Genomic DNA, 20,817 nt, shown 5'->3' on the forward strand with positions numbered 1-20,817 from the left:
GGCTTCTACGGCTCGCAGGAATATTCCCCTGTGCGTGAAAAGGGGGTATTACCTACTGACTGAGTTATGCTCAAGCCTCCCACTCTCTTCCAACCCTCCACGATACCCTTCCACGATTCCCCGTGAAGTCTCACCTTAGGGTCTGAAAGAACGAGCTCTCCATCCTGCTTCTGACGCAGGGGCGCGTTGAACCCAGTTACTTCACTGGATTGAGGTTGGATGGGAGTTCAGGTAAGCTTGATTATACTGGTAAGGCACTGTAAAAGTTCTGTTGCAAGTTCAAAAGTTCAAGCTTTAAATAATAATGTTCATTGTCTTTTTTCAGGTGATGAATGAAGATTCCTTTGGAGACTTCTTGCAACAAAGCGCTGATGTTGATGTCTTTTCCCCATAGGGGCCGTGGTTCGGAATGCCAGAGATATGGCGCCGACCCGAAGTGAAACGTGCAGTTCCAGTAAAGATCTGGTAAGTCCTAGATGAGCGCTCAGGTAATGTTTTTTCATTCGCTCATCTAATGTCTTTGTCTTTTTTCCCCATAGGGGCCGGGGTCCTGCTTGGAAGCAGCAAGACCCGAAATGAAATGGGAATGACCCAACAGGTAAGTCTTAGAAGGAAACTGAGCTTTTCCTATTCCCTTCCTTCTCTCACCTCTTGTTGTTGTCTTTTTCTCTAGGCTCTGGGAAGTGGCTGTGTATCCGGATGATCGCTGCTGAAGATGGAGGAACCCAGGAAAGGTGAGTGAAATGCAGCGCTGCAGCGATGGTAACGAAATGCTTTTAAAAATGATGTCTTCCCTTTCAGGATCGTCGGTGATGTCTCCGTGGTGCAGATTAGCTCGTCGGTCTCTTTTCTCCCTTTGCAGGTGACCCAGGATGCTGACAGGCGTGGCTGACGTCCAGATGCAGGAGCTGACACGGTGAGCGTCCAGCTGCGAGGAGCAGAACAACGCGAAGCGTGAGTTGCTGATCGGGTGTGGTTTAAATAGCTTTGGAAGAAGTTCCAAGTGTGTATCCTTCCTCCAATCAGGTATGTATCCTTCCCCGACCACACCCGGGTGGAAAGTAGTCCCACAGGTAAAGTAGTTCCTATTCAGGCCTCAAGAGGGCCTGGATGTGGCAGCATGGTCTGCATCAGGTAAGTGCACATTAAAACACTTGAACACATGTCTAGCTTTATGAGCCTGGCGCCTAAGGCGCCAGGACAGAGGTCCAACATGAGCCTGGCGCCTAAGGCGCCAGGACTGAGTCTAAAGGGCCCCAGCTTGGGCCCGCTGGCACTCCCCTGGGGGAAATGATGCCTGCCTCTGGGGTTGCTGGGTCGGACCTGGCTCCTTGGAGGTAGGCATCATGACAGAAAGTACATGCCCAAATAAGGAAGGCCCTGGGTCGGCTCGACCTGGGGAAGGTGAAGGGGGCAAGACGGTCAGCGGGCAGGACAAAGCGCCTCGTGGTCTGGCCATTTTGTGAGCCAGGCCACCATTTTGGGCTAAGCGCGAGAAACGTGCTTAAACACCAAAAGGAGCTCAAAAACACAAAGACACTATCGCTGCCACCAGTCCCGTCCGTGGTTCACTTGCATCGTTCATTAACAATCCAAAGAGAGTATCTAGGGCCTGTAGAAGACTAGAGACCCAAGAGAGCAATAACTTAGCTTACAGTGCCCTCTTGTGCCATGTTGCGCGAGAGCTGCAACATGATAAAAGAACTACGGAAAACAATGTTTCCCGGTACTGACTGTCTTAAGGGCATGTCAGTTTCCCCGTAGGAATGGAGTGAAAGCCCAGAGGAGTGCGGCTGAAGGCTGCACTTCGCTGGCAAAGTCTAGATCATGGTGAAAACAACAGCAAAAAGTTTAGGGGTTGCCACATGGAAGATAAATTACCCACAATTAAGAAATCTTTCCTAACATAGAGGATTACCACCCCGCCACCTCTAGAAGGTCTGTTGTGAGCGATAAGGGTGTAGCCAGGGGGGAAGGCCTTGCGCGCGCTTGGGGCAAAATCATCAGGGAACCAAGCTTCAGTGATAAAAATTAGGTCTGGATTGTCAGCGGATAGGAGGTCAAAGATACTGTGCCTGTTTCTTGTCACGGACCAGGCATTGAAATTGTGTGAATTAAGGCTGGAATCCAGCCCCTCCAAAAGATTCAGCCCATCCAGAAGAAGGCTGGAAGCCTGGGGAGGAGACCCCTGAGCTCCTTTGAACTATTGCCTCGTAAACTAGGAATTGAAGCTTGGGGAAGGGAACCCCTGAGCTATTTTGGGACATGTATTTGTTGTGTGCCTAGGCAGGAAGTTTGGGGAAGGGAACCTCTGAGCTCCTTTGAACTGCTGCCTTGTGGATATCGACTGGAGGCTTGGGGAACGCTCTCTGGGCTACTTAAAGACATTGTTCAGTGGAACTTAGACTTGAGGTGTGGAGAAACAGAGTCCAAGCATTTAATGAACATTGTCCCTTGGAATTGTATCCTGAAGCTGGAAGGGGAGCTGGAAACTACTCCAGACCTTTATTTATTGAACACTACTTTTCAGTTAGAGTATCCCTACACTACAATGAGTTATTAGATGTGAGGGAAACATAGGTCTGGACACAGACAGATTTTTGTGTTGGTAGGGAAATCCCTGCCATAGTAATAGGGCAAGTTAGGTGTTACTCCCATCCTGATGATTTCAATAGAGGTTTTTGAAACAGTAACATTGGTTGTCTGTGTTTTCTCTTGGTTCCATGCCTGTCTCACATAGAGTACATGGCTGATAATCTAGGCTATATTTCTATTCTTCTTATGTCAAACTGAGTAAGAGATTGGTTTTATCTAATTATATAATTGAAATATGTCATTGTCTTCATTTTTATATTTTCTTTAGGCTTAAAATGTGTTGTTTATTATTTGTAACATAACTTTTAATGGTTGTCTTAATAGATGGACTCTTAAAATATATCCATATGTATTATGTTGATAAGACAATGGGCCTCTTTAAGGGTCCGGCGGTATCCCTGCCGGTACTACCGGCAGGTTGCCAGCAGACCTGTAAATATTTTCAGCACCTGACTTCCCGGTAACACGGGGATTACAACCCCGGTGGTTCGGAAAGTCAGGTGCCGGTAAATTGTAAATCCCCATTCACATAGAGTCCCATGGGAATGGGGAACACGGAAGCACCGGCACCGGCGTGCTTAATAACGGTGCCGGTGCTTCTGTGACAGTCTGCATACCATGGCCGCTGTGCCCGGTAGGGTCCAACTTGTCGGACACAGCGGCTCCGGCATGCAGACCTGACTGGTAACAATGGCGCCGGTAAGCTTACCAGAACCGTTGTTTCCAGACCGGCAGGCACAGGATGAGCCCCAATGTGTTAATTTTTGTAAGGTGAATAAGGGCAGCCATTCTTGTAGTGTGCCACCCCTTTTAGAGGATGAGAATCCCTCCCAGGGCTCGTGCTAATGTCACATGTCTGTGATCATGTGACATACTCATTAAAAGGGACACGCGGTTTCCCGTTCGTCAGTCGAGACCAACTGACTCCTGCCTGCCATGTCATGATTCCTGCAGCGCATAGCAGGCAGATAGGCCTTCCCTTGATGGCCCTCCAATGGGACAGTGCCCCTGCTGGGTATGATATGATATATTTTATTTGTATCACGCTCATACACAAGTGTTTCAGAGCGTGATGAGGCAAGGGAGGGGAACAAGTGAAGGATAAAACAACGATCTTACTAGGCCCAGTGACATGGGAACGCGCAAGTGCAGGGGAGTGAGAAGGGGGAACGTGCAAGGGAGAGGGGAGAGGTAGAAAGTGCTGAGCAAGGGATAAAACAACAACTGGTAGTGCAGCCAGCAAGGTGGCAAGTGCAAGGTTTAAAGCACAGACAGGTGTGTCTGACAAGTGCAGGTAAGGGGACTGTAGGGTTGCAGATACACAGAACCGAAGCAGACAGATCAGCAGGGGAGAGGAAGAATGAAGGCAGAAGCAAAGAGGAAGGTCTTGTGGTGCTTCCGGAACCGGAGATGATTCTTGTCAAGTTTTTAGAGTGACAGGGAGGCTGTTCTAGAGGGAGGCCCTAATCAAGGAAAGAGATCTACCCCCACCTTGTTGCTTGGAGAAGCGACTGACCCTGAGGGAGTTTGAGGTGGAGGAGCGAAGAGCTTGAGTAGGAAGTTATTTACGGAGGGACAGTTGAAGATATTTTGGACTCAGGCCCCAGAAAGCCTTGTAGGCAAAGCAGATGGTCTTGAATTTAATCATTGCAGCCACTAAGAGTCAGGGAAGAGATTTCAGTCCTGGAGAGATACGATCCCTGGGCTTGAGGACAAGTCTTGCAGTCCTGTTCTGGATGAGTTGCAGAGAGCGGAGAGTAGAAGTAGGCAGATTTAGAAAGAGTCTGTTGCAGTAGTCAAGCCTAGAGAGAACCAGAGCTCTAGAGACAATGAGCATCTAGGGGAAGGAGAGGAAAGGAAGAATACCTCTGAGGAGGTGCAGCTGGTGGTTTGACTTCTTAGAGACAGAGTAATGCTGTGACTGATGTCCCCCATTCTCTAGCAGGGCCCTTGCCTGGCAACTCTGCAGTTTGCCAGTGCCCCTGCATGATCCGTGATGGCCTGGGTGCCCCCTGTCATTATAAGTCAGCTGGGTGAACCCCAGCAATGATGAGCCTGGACCCCTGTGCCCTGGTGATCCAGGCATAACAATTATCATAATAAAAGTTATACAAATGTGTATATATATATATATATATCTTTTTGCCACCACTCTCATTAATCTATACAGTTCGTTTACTGGACTCTACCAGTTCTCAATACGGTTCTCTACTTGGGTTCTCTTCTTTCTCTCTTCTTCTGTTCTTTCAATTAACCTTTTCCTCTCATAGGATCTTTCAACATCTGTATTTTTACTTTCCCGTCTTTTGTCTTTTCTTCTTGTTGAATACAAACTGTAAAGTTCAAACACTCATTCTCACTTCCTTTCTTACTCCTTGTAGGAACATTACAGCAATGTGTATTCATCTTCCTCAGTAATTTCCCTATTTCGTCTTGACTGAGACGAGTAGGAAGGTTGACACTCCTTGGCATTTTTCTAACTTGTTGTTGACTGTGCCGAGTAGGCGTGCTCCAGTAGCATTTGTTCTTCTCTATTGGTAACTTTATGTCTTCCTTTTGACCGAGACGTGTATGCATGTCCCAGTAATACTTAATATCCTCTCTCGGTATCCATAAGTCTTCCTGTGGACTGAGACGAGTATGTGTGTCCCAGTAAAGCTTATTACTCTCTCTCATTCCTCTCCTGGGTCTCCTGTTTTTCCTCCTCACCACTGGTTTGTAGGGGAAACGTCACTAGGGTCGTGCGAGGACTGTGGATTCTTTCTCCTTGTGGCTTGATGGCTTGTGTCACTTGTAACAGAAGCTCATTGCTCAGCTGCACCCTCCTTTGCTTCATTCCTCATCTAATTTGCTTCTATGGGTTCAGCACTGTTTATGGACCAAAGGGTCCATCGCGTCTCCTTTGCAACCACGCCACCACCCTCCCTTTCTGGATCAGGATGTCTCATGATACGCCCATGATATTCATTCTTGCTCTCTCCTTTCCCAATGCAACGCGTTGGTAATCTGCTTAGTTTCTCTCTGTGATTCTGCATGCTCGGTTCCCACTTAGGTCTGCAGCATGGCTTAACCTTTCTAAACCGGCGCTGTGGAATTCTCTCTGTTTTTTTTCTCAGTTATGGACATGCATATCCAGAACCCCATCTGTTGGGCAGCACCAGACAATTTTAACTTTAAGGTCCTTCTCTCTGTCAGGACCTGCTTTTAATTTTCATGACGTCCTGCTGGGGCTTCCCTGAGCATTTGCACAAGTCCTTTTTGTCTTTCAATTGTTCATTCGTTGTGGCACGAATGATCTTCTTCGTCCCAGTTTCCCTTAGAGATCTTAACGGTATGCTTGGTTGACAATAACAAACTCGGGCTTGTTCTTCCTGTCTTCCTTCACAAGATCTTGTAAAAGAGGGTATGAAGAGCATGGGTTAAGGGAGTGCCTCACTGAAACGGGAGTCCTTGTCCCCAAAGGGGGAATCTCACGGTGAGGGCCTGCTTGCCTCTACCCCTAGAAAAGGTGTTGCATATTGGGCTCACCTCTCTAGCCTCACAAGGAAAGGCTCCCCCTGGGGAGAAGTGACAGTATCCTGCAATTCATCACAATGATCTAACGCCTACTGGGGTGCTCCCTACAATAAGGCATTTCCGTAGTCAATCCTGGGACTAATGGCTGCTCGAGCTCTGGATGCTGCGTGATGCTCCGAGGTAAAAGGCCTCATTTGTCTCAGTATCATCAAGTAGTATGGGCAATGAGTAGGGGCTAGTATTGAGCTGCGCTAACTACCAAGATGCCGAAACGTATGTAAAGAATCCAATAGTTGTATCATTAAAAAATATTGGGAATACGCAAGCAGGGTCCAATAAGCCTGTGATCTCAGTCCATGGTCACAGAGCTCTATGACAGGTGGAACGCCACTATCCCACAGGGATTAACCATCCTAGTATATATGATATGCTTTCAACATTCTGTTAATAGAGGATATATAATCCACAACATTGTAGTGAGGTGATATTGTGAGGTCTGGGCATGCATTCGAGCAAGTTTGTATGGATACAGGGAGTGAGTGACTTTGGAATACCCTTGAGAAGGTGTTTGAATTGCTAAATGAATACATGAATAGGATCTTCCCAGAGGAAGATCTGGAAAGGGTGAAAACACGTGCTGGCCGTCTATTGAAATGAAAAGAAATTTCATGAACCAACTGGATATTTGAACTTTATTATGCAAATTAGGCAAGGTTTGTGATTTTGAGAGGGAACTTAGACGCAGGTGGTCAGGCTATGCTGTGAATAGAATCACCAGGTAGTATTTTGAAGAACTAACTACTTTATTGACATGTTGGGTCATTTGAAAATGTCAAAATAGACTCCCAAATAATGTACCGATGTCTGGACTTTGATGTTTAATTTGTCAAAAGGGACACCTTGTGAGACATTGAAAGTGGAAGTCGTAGATAGTCTTGCAGGTTTTATTAGGGACTCTGTTTGTGGAAACACATTTGCGTTTGACTCAAAGTTGCTTAGCCCTTTATCTGTTTGAAGATGAAAATCAGCTGCACATCATCAGTGTAATTCGAGAAGCAATGTTTTGAGACATTAGCCGGCCATGTAGGTACCCATTGAAGAGCAATGAGGCCATACACGCTACCCCAGAATCAATTTGGATTCCTTTGGATTCATAATCTTCCAGTTTTACCATGGTGATTCTTCCTTTTACGATCACGTATATTGTGGTCAAGCGTTTCATAGGTGGCCAACAGGTCCAACGTCGTGAGGAGAGCTGTGGAGCACTAATTCATGATACTCAGTAGCTTGTCTTTAGCATCTTTGCGTGTTGTCTCAGTGCTTCTGCCCGGGCAGAAGCTTGATTGATAACCACCTAGCAGTTGTTTTTGTTCAAGTGTTCCTGAAGTTGATTAGTGGCTACCTCATAAAGACTGTTTAAGAGAAACTGACTATTAGAGATATGGCGATAGTTCCCCATATCATTGCGGTCTAATGTCGCTTTCTTAAGCAGTGGGGGATCCAGGTCCTTTTAAGACTGGCAGGAATGTATCCTTCAGCCGGGGGCTATGGAGATTGCAGGCTAGAGTGGTCCTTCAGCCAGGTGCTATGGAGATTGCAGGGCTAGAGTGGTGGTGCAGCCAAGTGTTATGGATATTGCAGGCTAGAGTGGTCTTGCAGCCAGGTGCTATGGAGATTGCAGGCTGGAGTGGTCCTGCAGCCAGGTGCTATGGAGATTGCAGGCTAGAGTGGTCCTGCAGCCAGGTGCTATGGAGATTGCAGGCCAGAGTGGTCCTTCAGCCAGGTGCTATGGAGATTGCAGGGCTAGAGTGGTCCTTCAGCCAGGTGCTATGGAGATTGCATGCTAGAGTGGTCCTGCAGCCAGTGACTATGAAGATTCGAGGCTAGAGTGGTCCTGCAGCCAGGTGCTATGGACATTGCAGGCTAGAGTGGTCCTGAAGCCAGGTGCTATGGAGATTGCAGGCTAGAGTGGTACTGTAGCCAGGTGCTATGGAGATTGCAGGCAAGCGTGGTCCTGCAGCCAGGTGCTATGGAGATTGCAGGATAGAGTGGCCCTGCAGCCAGGTGCTATGGGGATTGCATGCTAGAGTAGTCCTGCAGCCAGGTGATATGGATATTGCAGGCAGAGTGGTCCTGCAGCCAGGTGCTATGGAAATTGCAGGCTAGAGAGGTCCTGCAGCCAGGTGCTATGGAGATGGCAGGCTAGAGTGTTCCTGCAGCCAGGTGGAATGGAGATTGCACGGCTAGAGTGGTCCTGCAGCCAGATGCTATGGATATTGCAGGCCAGAGTGGTCCTGCAGCCAGGTGCTATGGAGAGTGCAGGCTAGGGTGGTCCTGCTGCGAGGTGTGTTAGGCAGAATCCTGTGCAGTTCTCTCAGGGAGCACTACCCAGGATTAGGACTACAGGTGAGAGCAATAAAAATCTGCTTTGGTATCAGTCTGTACCTGTCACGACCCTCGTCCGAAACCCCCTCTGGCAAACCCATTGGCCAGGTGGAGTCAGGACTCGGGCCTCTAGAGCCTGGCATCCTCTTCAAAAGCCCTCATGGGGCCAGTCCTGGCGCCTATGGCATCAGGCTCATACACCATGAAAAACAATGTGCTTGGGAACTACTTTATTGTATTGTCGGCCAACATGAAGGCATCCACATAGCTTGGTTCCTAAGAACCAAGCTATGCGGTCTAGTGTTTTGGGTGTGGCAGCCTAGGGACTACTTTACCTGGACTATTTTGTTGGGGCTATTTAAACTACACCCGAGCAAGACAACCTGCTTCGCGTTACTTTGCAGCTTGAAACGTGCCGCTCACCATGTCCAGCTATTCCCTCGAACCTCAGAGAAGAAGAACCTGCAAGGAGACAAAAGGAACATCATTAGCAGCAGCATCTTACCTGCAGTCTTCATCTTTTAACACTCGCAGCTACTGAGAACAGCTTCCTCTAATCTGCACGCCTCCCAGACAGAACGACCTGAAAGAGGAAGATTAGAGGCAACATTAAAGAAAGCAGTAGAGACATTAACAAATTACGAACTGCTCAAAAGGCTTACCTGGCTGGTCGCCTCTCGGCTGGCACCACTCCGGACATTCCACTCGCACTGAAGAACACCGCGACCTACAAGGAAGGAAAACACAGGTTAGCAAAGGCAAGACTTTGCAGCGCTGCGTATAGCGCTTACTTACCGCATCATAATGCTCTTAATGCACCATCATTTACCAGCGGGGCTCATCCAAGCCAATTTGCCGTGCTGAAGCTCTGCATACCTAAGGGAGAAAAAAGAGACATTTTAAACAAAGTAAGGCATGCAGGATAGCAACAAAACTAAAGAACAGCAATAAGACCTACATGAACAATATCAAACGGGCCGGCGTCAGTGAAGTAACGGGACCTCACTCGCCCATGAAAGATAACGCGCCCCTGCAAAGAAGGCAGGATGGAGAACACGCCTAATTCTACCACAAGGTGAGGTGAGGGTGCCAGAGGGACTGAAATCATACGGGGGTGGAGGGAGGATACTTACCCCAGTCGGTCAGTCTTGAACACAGTCCTCCTGTATTTTCAGCTAGAACCTTCCCCGCAGACCACATCAGGGCAAAGCTGAGAAGCATACCAGCGAGTAACCCGGCTGGGTGGCGTCCCTGTGGATACCAGGTGAGCGTAACAGAACGCAAAGCCTACCATAACAAATCCACCTGGGCACCATGGAGACATCAGAAATGGACCAATTGGCCCAATTACTAGGAGAGCTTTGTGCTGAGGTTCATTCTGCCCGACAAGAGACTAATGCCCTCCGGAGAGACCTAAGAGTGACCAAAGAACGCACTGAAGAGATTAGCAGGCAATACTTGCAATCACAGGCAGGACAGACGCCTCTACCTGGAAGCAATCCAACGATGCAAAACCCCGCCATACCACCCAGTCCGGTACAGATCACGTTACCTGGAACAGTGCCCCTGGCACCACCAGAAAGGTTCTCAGGCGACCCACGGAAGTATGCAGCATTCATCAATCAGTGCTGCCTTCATTTCCTTTGTAGCCAAACGACCAAGCTCGGGTAGCTTTTGTCTTATCATACCTGAGTGGCAGTGCAGCAGATTGGTCGGTGCCGTTGGTAACCCATGACGATCCTCTATTACATGACTTTGGGGGGTTCCAGAGAGAAATGGAAAAACGTTTTGCTCGCCACCGAGTTGCAGGACTGAAAGGCAGACCGGTCTAAGACGGACCCTCGTACCGTGTATGTTCGACCAAGGGAAAACACACCCCGTGTACCTGAAAAGGCTGTAGAACCCATGCAGATTGGAGGGATACGGCCTCCATTAACAAAACAAGAGTGGGACAAAAAAAGACAACAACAGCTTTGTTTGTATTGTGGGAAACCAGGACATTTCCTGAAGGACTGTCCAGTAAAACCCCCAAGAAGAACAGTCGGGCCACAGAGAAGGATGAAGCTAAGGAATCAGAAAACTACCAAGCTCGACATACGTAGAGGTCAGTTTGTCGAGTGAGAAGAAAGAGTTGCTGACCTCGCACTTTGCAATACCAGTGATCTTAATGAACTACCAACAGTCGTCAAGAATGCATGCTGTTGAAGCATACATCGATAGCGGAGCAGTTGGAAATTATATTGATCAAGAACTGGCAGCAGAGATGGGGCTTCCTTTATGTTGTAAGCCAACTATGGACAAGGTAACCACTGTGGATGGGACAGAAATCGTTCCGGACCAGTAACCTAGTGCACAGCCAAAGTAACCTTGCTGTGCCAGGACGGACATCGGGACATCGGGAGTCTATTTCAATCGATCTCATCAAGGCACCTCAGTTTAGGCTAATACTAGGGATGCCATTGTTGGTTGCTCACAACCCTTTGATGGCGGGCATGAAAATTAAACTTCTGCTCCCCTGCCTGCTATTACCAAGAGGAGAAACCCGACATCCGTATCCCCATGACTCCCGGAGCGACAGTATCAACCCTGGGAGCAACTAATACTTGCCAAGTGAATACCATGATTTCCAGGATGTTTTCCGAAAGGACCAAGCCAATACATTGCTGCCACACAGGCCCTATGACTGTCAGATTGACCTTGTTCCTGGTGCACAAATCCCTTGCGGCAGGATCTACGCTCTCACAGAACCAGAAAACCTTCATTTGAAATCCTATTTAGACCAGTACCTTGCAAACAGATTTATCCGTCCTTCGAAGTCCCCCGCAGCTAGTCCTTTGTTCTTCGTACCGAAAAAGGAAAGAGACTTGAGAACCTGTATTGACTACCACGCATTGAACCAGATCACCGTGAAGAACCGCTACTCCTTGCCACTTATCCCTGAGATGCTAGACCCAGTTAAAGATGCCCAGATTTATACCAAATTGGACCTTCGAGGAGGGTACCACCTGGTCCGAGTCAGAAAAGGAGATGAATGGAAAACCGCCTTCCATACTAAGTACGGCTTGTTTGAATATCAAGTCATGCCCTTCGGGTTATGCAACGCTCCTGCGGCACTCCAATATTTCATGAATGACGTCTTAAGGGAGTTAATTGATGTGTGCGCCTTGGTGTACATAGACGACATCTTAGTATACTCAGCCTCAGAACAAGATCATGTCAGGCACGTTCGTTCAGCCCTCACCAAGCTCCGCCAACATCGCTTGTTTGCAAAGCTTGAAAAATGCTTTTTTCACATCACCGAAATAGAATTTCTTGGTTTTATCCTTACTCCAGGAGGCATCAGAATGGACGTGCACAAGGTAGATGCCATTCTGAAATGGCCTTCACGGACGTCTCTGAAAGGGGTACAAAGCATGCTGGGCTTTGCGAACTTCTACCGCCGGTTCATCCCAGACTTCTCTCAGGTTCTGCACCCAATCACAGTACTATTACGAAAAAACAATAAAAAGTTTGCTTGGACTCAAGAAGCAGAAGAAGCCTTTCAGGAACTTAAACAAACGTTTACCTCCGCTCCAATCCTGCGACATCCTCGTCCAGGCCTCCCTTATGTCGTTGAAACTGATGCGTCCAGTCTCGCAATGGGGGCTGTCCTTTCACAGAGAGACCCAGAAACCGGCCAGCTACATCCTGTGGCCTTCCGGTTGAAAAAGTTCTCACCTCCAGAGATTAATTATGCCATCACGAACAAGGAACTCCTGGCTATCAAATCCGCCTTTAAAGCCTGGAGGCACTACCTTCTGGGGGCCAGACACACCATTATAGTCATCACAGACCACCGAAACCTGCAATATCTCAAAACAGCCAAGGCACAGTCCTCACGCCAATTACGGTGGGCCCTTTTCTTCACCGAATATGATTATGTAATCACATTTCGACCAGGAGTCAGAAACGGAAAGGCAGATGCCTTATCTCGCATGGGCATAGATGAAATAGTATATACAACTCCAGACCCAGTACCTATTATACCTGAAGACAAACTCTTGGGTATCACGACAGCCTTAACACAAGCAGAACTACGAAAAGAAATCCAACGGACAATGAATCCTGATGCCTACCTCACATGGCAAACTCAAGGAGAACAATATACCATCAAGGACCATCTACCCTTTTTTAGGGATCGCCTATATGTACCCAAGAAGGAATTACAACAGCATATTATTTCAAACTATCACGATTCACTGATCGAAGGGCATCCTGGAATCGCCAAAACCCTAGCTAAGGTGAAAGAGAACTTTTGGTGGCCTACCTGGCGTAAGGACATCATTCAGTATATTCAGTCCTGCGCGCACAAAATAAATCACAGAAACAAAAACCATCTGGTCTTCTACAACCATTGGACATTCCTCCAGTTCCATGGCACACTCTTTCCCTTGACTTCATCACTGATCTACCTCCAAGCCAAGGGTTCAACACCATCCTTGTAGTTGTGGACTTATTCTCGAAGATGTCCCATTTTATTCCAGCAAAAGTGTTCCTGGAGGGCGTGGTTAAGCTACATGGCTTCCCTTCGGTTCTCGTCTCTGATCGAGGCAGCCAGTTTGTTTCAAACTTCTGGAAAAAATGTTGTGCAATGGCGCAGATCGACGTTCGGCTATCTACCAGTCACCATCTCCAAACGGATGGCCAAACCGAGAGAACCAATCAGACACTCGAGCAATATTTACGATGCATGCTGCACCACAAACAAGGGAATTGGAAAGACCTACTATGGATAGCCGAATATGCATATAACAATTCTTTGCATTCAAGCACGGGACAAACACCCTTCTATACCCTTTATGGCAGACATCCACGTACCTCTGAACTAGACCTTCCAGCCAGATTGGAAATGCCAGCGGTAAAGACTATACACACAACCATTACTCAGGCTTTCAAAAGGACAAAGGAACACCTTATTCTTGCCAAAGAAAAACAAAAGAGATTCGCCGACCAACACCGGAAAAAGGCCCCTGATTATCACGTAGGAGACAAAGTTTGGTTAGCCGCTAAATTCGTACCCATCAAGGGAACCCGGACCTTTCATCCCAGATTCTTAGGACCTTATAACATTAAGGCAATTATCAACCCAGCATCCTTGAAACTGGATTTAATCTACACATCCACCCGGTATTTCATGTGTCCCTCCTGAAACCAATGCAACCCGGCACACGGATTGGGACACCACCTAAACCCATACTTGTTGACGGAGAACCAGAATTCGAAGTCAAAGATATCTTGGACTCTAAATACTCTAGGACCAAGCTATATTATCTTGTCGATTGGAAAGGATTTGGACCACAAGATAGATCCTGGGAGCCCACTGAGAATATCCACGCAAGATGTCTAATCAGGAAATTCCATCAGAACTTCCCAACCAAATCTGGGCCAGACAGAAGGAACACCATGGGAGGGGCCTTAGGGGGAGTGCTGTCACGACCCTCGCCCAAAACCCCCTCTGGCAAACCCATTGGCCAGGTGGAGTCAGGACTCGGGCCTCTAGAGCCTGGTATCCTCTTCAAAAGCCCTCATGGGGCCAGTCCTGGCGCCTATGGCGCCAGGCTCATACACCATGAAAAACAATGTGCTTGGGAACTACTTTATTGTATTGTCAGCCATCATGGAGGCATCCACATAGCTTGGTTCCTAAGAACCAAGCTATGCGGTCTAGTGTTTCTGGTGTGGCAGCCTAGGGACTGCTTTACCTGGACTATTTTGTTGGGGCTATTTAAACCACACCCGAGCAAGACAACATGCTTCGCATTACTTTGCAGCTTGCAACGTGACGCTCACCGTGTCCAGCTATTCCCTCTAACCTCGGAGAAGCAGAACCTGCAAGGAAACAAAAGGAACATCATTAGCAGCAGCATCTTACCTGCAGCCTTCATCTTTAAACACTCGCAGCTACTGAGAACAGCTTCCTCGAATCTGCACGCCTCCCGGACAGAACGACCTGAAAGAGGAAGATAGAGTCAACATTAAAGAAAGAGCTTAGGAGCACAAATGTTCTTGTTTCTGCAGTTTGGTCTTTGGTAAACGAATATTGAAAAGGTAGATGTGAGGCGAAAGACAAAGTTAAGAGAGAGGGCGGCCAACCCAACCAGTAGATAAAGGATTTAAAACACCTTTAGGGCTACCACGGGGAAAGGGAGGCCTGGCGGAACAATGTACCTTAAACGTGAAGAAGTGGCTCCTGCGGTGGCGGTTGTTCCTGGTAGTTCCTGCAGTTCGAGGGGTCCAGCAGAGGAAGAGAGGCTCTCATCGCAGAGGAAGGTTCGAGTCACTGCACTACCCAGGGATGAAACCAGCCATGGTGCTGCCAAACGAAGTTTAAAAGGTACGCTCCTTTTAATCGTGGTCCGGGGCGATAGCTGCCTGGCTATCCGGTCTCCAAGTGCTGGGCACTGTCGATTCGACCAAGGCAGGTCCGAGGAAGCGATGGGTGAACTGGTTGGTCCCACCAGCTCAAGAGAAGAAGGCTCTTTCGATGAAGATCTCCTCTCGTCGTGTGGAAGAAAAGTGGTGAGACGATCCGGCAGGGCTTCACCGGTGGTGTAGATGCTGAAGATGTCTGTGGCTTCTCTCCCCTTTGGTTCCATAGTTCCAGTGGCGACGTCTTGCTCTTCCAGTCCTCAGGACCCTGCTTTTATGCAGAAAGAGACCCATTCATACAGCCTAGCTGTCACTCACACAGTGGAGAGGTCTTCTTCGCGGGAGACCCTCCAGCCTATCAGGTTAGAGTGCGACCTGAATTGCTGCGGCAACTCTGTCCAGGGGTTCTACTCCCCCTCCCCAACAACAGACCCACCCCAGACTCAGAGGCGCCGAAAGGAGGGCTTCTTGGCAGAAGCCCGCCAAAAGAGCAAACAAAGGATTCCCGACCTGGGTTAGGAGTTTAGAGTAAGACAAGAGAAAGAATACATATTAAAGTTCTGGCAAATAAAACCTACCGGAGTAAAGTTAATAATAAAATAACCCGGTGAGGCTGTCAGTAAAAGTGGTAGCCTCGAACAATGGGAAAATCCCATAGGAAAATATTTGCGGTTTAACATTTATGGTAGTAACCACTGCCACCAGCCAGAAACTTTAGAGAGAGGGACTTTAAGGTACCCCCTCGAAAATGAACCCAAGGGAAAAACTATTAACCCCTTTCAGTACCTCCATAGTAAGATGGGTTGTACTGGTTTAGTTCATAGGATTTGACTAGTAAAGTCAATGGGGACTTTACATGCCCTGGGAGACAGTAGTCAGTCCCAGGGTATGGAGTCTATGATTCGGGGCCGCTACGACACCCCTGTGTCACTGCACGGAGGGTGCTGTGTAACACATGTGCATAAAGATGGTTCCTATGGGTGAGAGAAAATCCCATAGGCATTAAACACTAAAATAGCCTAGAACACACATAGCAAAAATGCCTAAGAGTGGGAAAAAGAGTCTCACTCTTAGCAGGTAAAAAGAAACAAAACCTTAAAATTCAGCAAAGCTGCTGGGGGGCTCTATAGGTAAGGGAAATTAGCCATAGAATGAGAATTCTCTCTAACAAGGTGCAATCGAGATTCCAAACTAAAGTGGTCCTGCAGCCAGGTGCTATGGAGATTGCAGACTAGAGTGGTCATGCAGCCAGGCGCTATGGAGATTGCAGGCTAGAGTGGTCCTGCAGCCAGGTGCTATGGAGATTGCATGCTAGAGTGGTCATGCAGCCAGGTGCTATGGGGATTTCATTCTAGAGTGGTCCTCCAGACAGGTGCTATGGGGATTGCAGTCTAGAGTGGTCCTGCAGCCACGTGCTATGGGGATTGCAGGCTAGAGTGGTCATGCAGCCAGGTGCTATGGAGATTGCAGGCTAGAGTGGTCCTGCAGCCAGGTGCTATGGAGATTTCAGGCTAGAGTGGTCTTGCAGCCTGGCCTATGGAGATTGCAGGTCTAGAGTGGTCCTGCAGTCAGGTGCTATGGAAATCACATGCTAGAGTGGTCCTGCAACCAGGTGCCTTGGATATTCCAGGGCTAGAGTGGTCCTGCAGCAGGTGCTATAGCTATTGCAGGCTAGCGTGGTCCTGCAGTCAGGTGCCATGGAGACTGCAGGGCTAGAGTGGTCATTCAGCCAGGTGCTATGGAGATTGCAGGCTAGAGTGGTCATGCAGCCTGGTGCTACTGAGATTACAGGGCTAGAGTTGTACTGCAGCCAGGTGCTATGGAGATTACAGGGCTAGAGTGGTACTGCAGCCTGGTGCTATGGAGATTGCAGGCTAGAGTGGTCCTGCATCCAGATGCTATGGAGATTGCTGGGCTAGAGTGGTCCTGCAGCCAGGTGCCATGGAGACTACAGGGCTAGAGTGGTCCTTCAGCCAGGTGCTATGGCGATTGCAGGCTAGAGTGGTCCTGCAGCCTGGTGCTACTGAGATTACAGGACTAGAGTGGTACTGCAGCCAGGTGCTATGGATATTGCAGGCTAGCGTGGTCCTGCAGTCAGGTGCCATGGAGACTGCAGGGCTAGAGTGGTCCTTTAGCCAGGTGCTATGGAGATCTCTCATTAGCCAATCCTTGTAAACCGAGAGGCTGGAGCCGGCCCTTTGATCTAAGGCCTGCACCGAAGGCCCTGTCTGCTCCCTGTCAAGCCCTCTAAGGCCATCGCATCCCTTGCTCTCTCTCTACCTATCAACACTCCTACACTGCTGATTTTCCATTTCATCATCCTTCTCATCTCGGCTTCCACTCTCATTATGGCACTCTGAGCCCTGTGGCTCACTGTGTTTCTCCATCTGCCTTGCATATTTTAAATTTGCCTGTGCCCAGTGACTGCGTTGTGCTTCATCTGTCCCTTTGTTCCTGTCTTTTCTATGTCTTCTGCTTGCACTCCCCCCTGTGATCTCCCCTAGGTTCCCTACCCCCTTCTGCTCTTCCCTCATTCCACACATTCCTCTCTTGTCTCCTCCCACCTCCACCTCACCTATTGTGCTCGCCATTTCTCCTATTTTCTCCAACTGTTTCCCTATTGACTATCCTGTCATTCTCACTCAGTCTGGGAGGAAGAAGTTTAAAAGCGATATCCTGGTTTCCAACCCAGGCCTCCCTATCGCTGATACCTACACCAGCGCTTCCTCCAGACAGACCCCCACCGACTTCCTCTGTGTTGTTCCCTCGCCAGACCTATGTACACTTTATGTGGCCTCTGTGCTCTATTCTTACTCTTCCTCCCCTATCAATGGTGGCACCCGGTGGGAGGCCCTCCTGGCTTCCTTCCACTCGTCTAAGGTCATCCTCAATGTTTACCTCAATGCCACCGTCTTGCTCCAAAGCCCTCAGGACAACCTCCTCCTCTTTGATAGACGCTTCCCACGCCTTTTCAATTTCCTTCCCTCTCCTGCTATCCCACCTCTCCCTTCTTTGGCTTCTTTGCCTCCACCCTCTGCCACTACTCTGGCACCCTCTTCCTCCTCCTCGACTACCTTGCCCTCTCCTGCTACCTCCTCTGCCCCCCCTCGGGTTCCTTCTACACCTCTGCAGGGAGTACCTCTGATTTGTACCCCTACGCGGAAGTCTTTCAAGGATGGCAACCTTCTCCACCTTGCCACTCTTAAGTCTCGCTCAGCTGTCACACTCCTCTGACATCTGCCATCTCCTGGAAGAACTCAACCTTGATGTCCTTGGTCTCACTGAGACATGGTTCACAGCCAGCTCTGTCATGAGCTTTGACACTCTCCTTCCCGATGGTTCCAAAATCCTCTCCACGCCCAGATCCAACCGTTCCGGTGGGGGTGTAGCCTTGATCTTCCCGAGTGAATTCCTGACTCTGTCATTGCTATGCAGTCCTACTCCTCCTTTGAATCCCTGGTCTGTAGGCTCTCTCTCTCTCCTGGCCACTCTCTCACAGTGGCTAGTATCTACCGACCACCTGGTCAAATCTCCCCCTTCCTTTCTGAGTGGGCTGACGTCTCTTCCTCCCTCCTCTCAACTCCTCCTCCTTGGAGACTTCAACATCCACCTGGATGGCAACTATCCTGCCACTGGCCTCTTTCGCGACCTTTGTGTCTCTCTCTCTCTCTCTCTCTCTTTCTCTTTCTCTTTCTCTCTCTCTCTCTCTCTTTCTTTATTCTTCCCTCTGGCCAGACTCACTCTGCACGGCACAATCTCAATGCTCTGATATCCTCTGATCTCCCCCTATCACCACTCCCCTCTCCTGGAGTGACCACTTTCTCCTCTCCTCTCCTCTAATCTTTCTCTTTCCACCCCTCAGGCCAAGTCTACCCCCACACTGCCACCCACCTTCTCAGTCATTCGACCCATGAAGCGTGTGTCAGTTGAGGCTTTCGCTACCTCTTTCTCTCCCCCTCCTGCACCTCTGGCTGACTCACACCCTGACATAGCCCTCTCCATACTCCACTCTGTTATCTCTGACACTCACTTGCCCCTGTCTGTCATGCAGCAACCGCAGCGATTGTGGAAACGTTGGCGGCTCCAATGACTGTGCCACAACGTCCTTCCCCGCTGTTCCATCTAGCAGTCTAGTTTTTTCCAAGAAGGCTGCCGCTACTACAAACCGGCTTCAGACCTGCCGGTCGGTGCGTTGCACCCATTCGTCAGGTTAGATGCTCCTAGTACGCATCCTTGATTTCCTCTTTTTCCTTGTGCTTGCCTTTTTTCCTCCTGGCGTTCTGCTCCTCAAAGGGACTCTGTTTTCTGTATTCCATTCCGCTGCCTTCGGTCGGTATATCTTTCCCTCTTTGCTTACCCTGCGGTACGCTGTTTCTCCTTTCTCCCAGGCTCCCTCTTTTGTCACTGTTTTGTGGTTCTCTCATCCTTCGGGAATCTCGTTGGGAGGCAGTGTTTTCCAAGCTGCTGCTTTGGCATTCTTCTTTCACACCACCTGGCATATCCCTCACGTATACATACCCGTGTGTGACGCTCCATTGGGGGCCCCTCTCTTGGCTATCCTCACTCCTCTTGGCAGGATTCCCGCTCCCCTTTTTTCTGAAGCGGGGGTTCTGAGGTTTGCCCAGTGGACCAGCATGTTACCCAGTCATAACTGACTCAAGTGCATTCAAGTGATTCTGTGAAGCATATTCCATCCGGGTTCTGTCTACACTAAGAGATCTCTCAGCTTCAACAGAACTCCAGGGTTTTTTCTGCTGCAAGGCTTTTTCCCTGGTAAGGGGTTGGCTCCTCTGAGTCCCCACTTCCTAGCGTGTTGCATATCCAGGCAAAGTGGCCTCTGGAGGAGCTCGACCTTATCTCTTCGAGAAAAAAGAATAGAAGGTAAAGAAGCATGAAACAAGGAGGAGAAAGAGGAAGAGTGAGGCCTCAGAGGGATCTTCAGAAGAACAAGGTGGGGAGGGCGAAGGATCCTCAGATTCTGAGACTGTCATGAAGATCCGCCTAAAGCCAAGTGCAACTCCTGGTTCGACTCAGACTTCGTCACCCTTAGATGCAAGTGTAGGGTGGCTGAGAGGTAATGGTTGGCATCTTGTACAACCTCCTACAAACGGGCCTGCCACCTACACCAAAGGCAATACCAACTCTCTGTCCTCACTAAGAAGAGAGCACACATACAAGCCCGTGTCTCCGCCCCATCCTACAACTCGGCCAAACTCTTTAAAATCTGCAAGAAGCTGGCCAATCCTGCCACAGTCTCTACCTCTCCTGTTCCGACCGAGGCCCTCTCCACAGCCCTGGCTTCTCACTTTATCTCTAAAATTCATTACATCCTGTCCACCCTCCCAGCTTCTCCTGCTTCTCCCTCCAGTCCCCCCCCTCCCTCGAGCACACCTGCGGCCACCCACAATTCGTTCTTTGCTTTTCCTCTCTTCTCCCCTGACGAGGTCTCTAGAAAAGTCTGATTTATGAAAACTGAATCAAAACAGGTTCTTTCCTGCTCTGCCAAAATAATCAAAGACCACATTGACACCCTCGCTCCAGCCTTGGCTGACTTCTGCAACCACTCTTTCACCCCTGGAACCTTCCCTTACCCTCTGAAGCACTCTCTTGTGCACCCTCTTCTCAAAAACCCACAGCCGACCCCTACCTTCTGGCTAATTATCGCCCCATCTCTATCACTCCTTTCCTGGGCAAACTCCTTAAAAAGCTGCCCATCTCCCAGCTTAATCTTCACACTGAATCTTTTGGTGCCTCCATGACCATCGGTCTGGCTTCAGAGCAGCCTGAAGCACAGAAACTGCTCTCCTGAACATCTGGGAAGACCTTCTCTCTAACCTTAATTCTAATCTCCCCTCTGTCCTCGTCCTTTTTGATCTCTCCTCTGCCTTTGACACAGTCAACCATGCTATCCTG

The sequence above is a fragment of the Ambystoma mexicanum genome, chromosome 1p (assembly GCF_040938575.1).
Source record: "Ambystoma mexicanum isolate Mex_15411 chromosome 1p, UKY_AmexF1_1, whole genome shotgun sequence".
Lineage (NCBI taxonomy): Eukaryota > Metazoa > Chordata > Amphibia > Caudata > Ambystomatidae > Ambystoma > Ambystoma mexicanum.